General features: G+C 47.6%; 1 protein-coding gene across 2 annotated transcripts in view; it reads right to left on the bottom strand.

Annotated features, from left to right (window-relative positions):
* Positions 1 to 3,142, bottom strand: part of PRKAR1A (protein kinase cAMP-dependent type I regulatory subunit alpha) — a 17,515-nt gene extending 14,373 nt beyond the window's left edge. The window contains exon 1 of one of the 2 annotated variants that reach the window (XM_039859849.1): positions 3,053 to 3,142. The gene's annotated coding sequence lies outside the window, so the exon portion shown is untranslated. Of the gene's footprint in view, positions 1 to 2,651; positions 2,803 to 3,052 lie in introns of those variants that run through there. The other variant, XM_039859848.1, reaches the window with a different exon arrangement.
* Positions 3,143 to 5,742: the final 2,600 nt, after the last annotated feature.

Below are 5,742 nucleotides of genomic sequence, written 5' to 3' on the forward strand. Positions count from 1 at the left end.
GAGGTGGGGACTAGAGAATAAGATATGTAAAGAAAGAGGATTCTTCCAAAGAAGTGCTTCATTCAGTTCCTGCTGCAGGATCTACGTTCTGCAGGCAGCAACAGTAAGAGGCAAGAACCTCAGCTCCAGGAGGAAGCATGAGACACTATCCCCTGCAGAGGCGGGCTGCTGGGGAGTCGGGCCCTTAAGAGAATTTCATTCAGTCCTCCCCCTGCAAAAGAAATCATGATGACGTGGGAAGTGTGTAAATGGTAAACAGGACAGAGAATTACAAGGGCGCAGAAGTAGGCTCTAAGTGAAAGCAAATAAGCACAATGAAGAACAGCTGACATTACCTATAGGTAAGTCCAATCCCAGAAGACTGTCCTAATGTCACCTGGCAAACCACTGGAGCAAAGGATCTGATTAGCCAACTACTAGAATAATCAAAAAAATTTAAAGCACAATAGGAACGCCAGATGAGTTTTTAAAACCTTTTATTCCAGACTCTTACTAGATTCTAAACCTAAATTATAACATGCTTACCCACTGGTAAAAGGGAAAATCCCTACTTAAAAAAAAGAAATTTACCAAGTAAATTAAAAAATTTGGACAGGAAAATGTTTAAACATTTTCTTCATCTGGACAGGAAAATATTAAAATACTATAAATTTTAAACTTACAAGATTCAACAGGTAAACTGTATTTACTGAATTTTAGAGGTTTCAAATCACCTTGATGTGAAGTAAAATAGATAATAATGGGCAGCTAACCTTACCCTGGAATTGAAAGCTTATTAATTTAAAAACAGTCATAAACTGCTTTCCTTCTTATTCCTAGTTATTAAACAATTAAGATTTGAAGATAAAAGCAAGTTCTCTCTACTCTGCAAACGAAATCAATACTAATGGGCCTTTCCCAAATACCACACACACAAAACCACTGAAATGAAACTGTAAATGTGAAAGCACAAAGAAATATTGGAATAAAGAGCTACAATGCTACCCTGTCACTCATGTTTTGACAGCTTTCATAGGGGTCAGTAAAGAGCAGATTAATTAAGAGACCATGAGAAGTACGCAGCTACCTGACAACATACGTTAGTGGACACAGAAAAGAATGATGCTGATACTTCAGAACAAACACTAAAAAAGTCATTTACTCGAGAATGGATTTATACCAGCCACATTTCCACGTCAATTACAGGAATTGATAATCTCCTTCAGAATTTTCTGCATTTCAAATAATAGTGAGGCCACCAACACCAATGATAAATCATATCTTTTATGCTTCAAAACATGGAGACATTCAGGAACATCAATAGATGTATTCAACTGACCAGAGAAATCAAAGATCAGCCCTTTGGCTGGTAGAGAGAATTGGGTCTAAGACATGAAACTGTTTTGTTTGAAACAAAGAAATGTATTAAAAAGACCAAAAGAAGGCACTGGTAACAAGGTAGCATATGAACAAAATGCCCCAAGATAACGTAGTCACCATGTGGACCCCTGAATATGAAAATATAATGCTCTTAATACTTTTAATCTAATAATACCTAGACTGACTTGGTACTCATACTTAGTCTTAAGAGCCCAGAAATTCAGCTTCTCTTCCTCAAAATTACTCTAAAATTTTCACTGCATTGTCTCTACTCTTTTGGAAATTTAGCTGCGATAAAATTCAGTTGTAAAAAGATTATATGCAAGGAAATATTTTAAAACATTTCTGAGAAACTCGCTGATTCAGACTGTACCCAAGAAGACCAAGCAGGAACACTTCCTTGGGGTCATCTGGAGGAAGCGTAAGCTTTCCTTTCTCTGCTGAAAAGACCAATCCTTTGGGGATCTCTCAAGTAGTAAAGTCGTGTGGCATCACACCTGCACTGAGCTGGAGGGGTTAACAGGTATCGCCTATTTTCGAGAGGAAGGACAGGAGAGTGCCCTTCACTTCACTTATGCCACAGTCACTGCCATAAACTGAAGAAGAGAAGCAGATCCTTCATCCTACTCTAGTCAGAAGGCCACAGTGGTGGCGAGGAGGCCTCAGGGGGAAAAAAAATCGGGAAAGGGAGGGAGGTGAAATAGAACAAAAAAAATTAGGAGCCAGGCTAAAATCCTTGGGGATAGGGGGGAGTTATCCTGGGATGAAGGAAAAAGCGATCGCTGAAGATGACGAGAAGACAGTAGAGAGGAAAATATGAACTGCCAAATCTCAAGATCAGCCAGAAACGGCGGAGGAAACGACGGCCGATTCCGGTAAAACCGAGCCGTTGTCCTTCAGGAAATGAAGGCGAGCGAGGAGGCGGCGGCGTGCGGGGGCGGAGGCGGCGGGAGCCCGACGGCCGCGGAGGGCCGCTGAAGGCCGCGGAGGGCCGGGGCCTGAACAACACGCAGTGGGGGGAGCCCGCGGGCGGGGGGCGGGGCGGCCGGGAAGCCCCGCACCGGAGCGGACGTTACGGCTGCCTGAGGACCTCGGGGGTGCAGAATCGGGGGCGCGGCCCGGGGCGTGAGGCCTGCGGGGAGGCGCCCGCCGAAGCCGGGGAGGGGCAGGGGGTGCGGCCGTCCCCCTGCAGGTCGCTCCCCGTGACGCCATCTTGGATCGGTCCAGCGCCCCCAAACGGGGGGCAGGGAGGCGACGCTCGCCCCACCGGGTCCCTTGTCGACCCCACTTACCTGGGAACAGGCAGCGGCGGGCGCTGGAATGCGAGTGCGAGTCTGCGGCTTGCTGGGCTCTGCAGGCACTTCCTTCGCAGCCCAGCTCCACTCTGCAATAGCGGCTCAGCGGCGGCTCCACCGGAAACGACCCGCCCGCAGCCAATCAGCGCTCGGCTGCTGACGTCAATGCGCCTCGCTCTGGCCAGAGCCGTCGCCTTGGCAACCTTAAAGGCCCGACGGCCCAATTTCTCTCCCGCCCCTCCCTGAAGGACCCCTGCCCCTCCACATCCTCGAATCTTTCTTCTGTTCTCCTGTCTTACCTCCTCCCTTATCCGCAGCCCTTTCCTCACTCCCGCCTCTTCTTTCCGCAGTCTCTCTAGCACGGCGCTTCCTTGCTCTGTTCACCTGTCGCTCCTTACCTGTTCCTCTCTGGATGTCTCTCTTTATTCTTCCTTCTGCTCTTCGCTCCCTCTCCGCGCGGCTTTCGAGAGCTCCCTTTTCTCCCCCTCTCCTCCTCCCCTCCTCTCTCCTCTCCACTCTCACTCCAGCCTCCCTCGCCGCCTCTGCCTTTTCTCCCTTCAGCCTCCGCCCCCCACCCTAGCCGGCCCACGTGGGGCGTCTCAGATGACAGGTGGGCAACTCCGCCCCGTGGTCCCTCTTGGGGGAGGACGTGGGGCCCCGGCGGGAATTCCTGCCGTTTCCAGGCCGCGTGGAGTCGGCGGCAGCTGCGCCGCGGGGCGAGCGCGGGCGGATGCCCAGGATGCGCACTCCCGACCGCGCATCCTGTGCCCCGCCAGCGCGGTGCGGGCCTCCGGGCTCGGCCCAGTCATCCGGTCCAGGAAATCTGAGCCCTGCCAAGTGTCCGCTTGGCAGATCGGGCTGCTCTCCCCTCCGGGGGTGCTGTCGTCAGTGGAGGCCACACTGTCCCCATGGGCATAAGACACTGGAAAGGATTTTGTCGGGGTCCAAGAGAGGCCCGAGTCCTTCTAGAATCGGAAATGCCCTCCATCATCACGCCTGACCCCCTTGATGAGATGTACAAAGCGTGCAGATTGATACAAACGCCCTGTGACCGCACGAGAAAGCTTAACTGCCCCCCCCAAAAAAAAAACTGCACTGATCAAGGTTGATTGGGAAGGGGGAGCGACTTTACTCTTTCAGCCATTTTTCCATCAGAGTATTTGCTCGTGGACGAAGAACGGAGGGGCAGGGGACGGTTTGACATATAAAGTCGCTAACGATTACCGAAGGCCCTTGAAGGACACGTATCCTTGTGTCTGACTGGTACCTGTTGTACTCGCATGGTATACGGCTCAAGGGCTGTCTGTGTAAACACAATGGATTTAAAACAATACAAAAAAACTACATAAACTATCTCATTGATAATTTTTGTTTTGATTCCATTTTGAAATAATAATATTTTGCACATGTTTGGTTAAATATTATTAAGATTAATATCACCTTTTTTAACTTTTTTTTAGCTATTAGAAATTTTTTAATTATACATATGGCTGGTGTTATATTTCTGTTGGGCAGCCCTGCCCTTAGGAGGAAGCCAACTGTTCCCTTAAATCCAACAGGCTATAGTAAGGGTCCTGCTGGTCAGAACATTTTATTTCATTATGGTTATCCCCTGGTTTTTGATAGAGAAAGCATAGGCAACATCAGAAAAACCATTACGCCTACGGCAGGGGACTGGAGGAGGGAAGTTTCTCCTCTGGGGACCCCTCCCCCGCACATGCTGACCATTGGCCTTTTGCCAAGGATGGGTGATACCCTGACAAAAGGCCAGGAAGGGGGGATTAAAGACAGAGCCTCAGTCATATAGGATTTCACCCTTGTCAGTACAAAGAAGAGCTAATAAACTGAACCCTGAACTGGCAAGCAGCAAAGGGAATTCGATAGCATTAAGCAGGCCTGATCCTGTACTGAGAAGAAAACAGGGCAGTCAGGTAAATCTGAGTCTGGTTTCAGGCTCTGCCATCTCCGGTAATTGACTTAATCTCCATGAGCCTCAGTTTCCTCAATCATAAAAGGATAAGCAGGGCTGTGTTAAAATTAACTAGTAAAGATAATAATGGCAAACATGTACATAGCATGCACTATGAGCCTGGCACTGTTCTAAGTGCTTTGCACATAATAATTAACTTAATTTGCATAATAACTTTGTGGCATAGGTATTATTATTACTGTTATTGTTACAGAAGGGAAATGAGGCATGGAGGAGTTAAGTGACACGGCCAAGGCCACACAGGCAGTGGTTTCAATCACTCTTCTTTGTAGCACAGGCATAAATAAAGTGCCCATCACAGTGTAGGATCCAATAAATAAATGTTAGTTTACTTCTCGCTTCTCCTCCCCCTTCCTAAAGAACTACTCAAAACTACATGGTTAAAACTGAGTTGTACTGTGTCCCACCACTAGCATTACCTTCCTAGGACAGTCGAGACACTTAGAATGAGGGAACAAGCAAGCTGGTGACATTGAACTAAGTGCTTTGAGTGACAGCTGCTTCCCTGCTAAGGCCGGGGAGTGTGTGTCCCCATTCAGCTGCATTCAGGCACCAGTCCAGCCACGGGCCATTTCCTGTGTCAGTCGTGCTCAACCTTGTTCTAGCTGCCAAATCCTCATAGGCTGGGACTTTCAAAGAGCAAAAGGAAATTGGGCAGTAGGTTGTTGAGCCTGGGGAGAGTTCAGGGAGACAGCTGCTCTGAAAAACCAAACAGCCTCAGTGGTTTCTAAATGGTGTGAATGCGCTTTCGATGCCGCTGCATGGCTGCAAGAATAACGACTTGTAAATTACATTTCAGAAATGGCCATTGTTCCTCTGTATTTTCTGTGGTTTCCCCTTCTCCAGAGGCCTTCCGGCCTGGATTCCAAGGTCTATCAGCCTTTCTTTGGCCTGTGTCCTCGGAAATTTCAACAAAGTTAAATTTCTAGGGTGGTTGGGTCATAAGTAAAATTTTCTCTTTAAAAAAAAAAATTCCTTAATTGCTGTGACAATGTGAAACAATTAGCAAACAATTTTAAAAACAAAATAAACAGCAGCGTTGCATTTAGTAATCAGAGGCGGAATGAAGAACTAATACATAAAAGGAAAGAATACTTT

The sequence above is a fragment of the Pteropus medius genome, unplaced genomic scaffold (assembly GCF_902729225.1).
Source record: "Pteropus medius unplaced genomic scaffold, Ma_sr-lr_union100, whole genome shotgun sequence".
NCBI classification, from domain to species: domain Eukaryota; kingdom Metazoa; phylum Chordata; class Mammalia; order Chiroptera; family Pteropodidae; genus Pteropus; species Pteropus medius.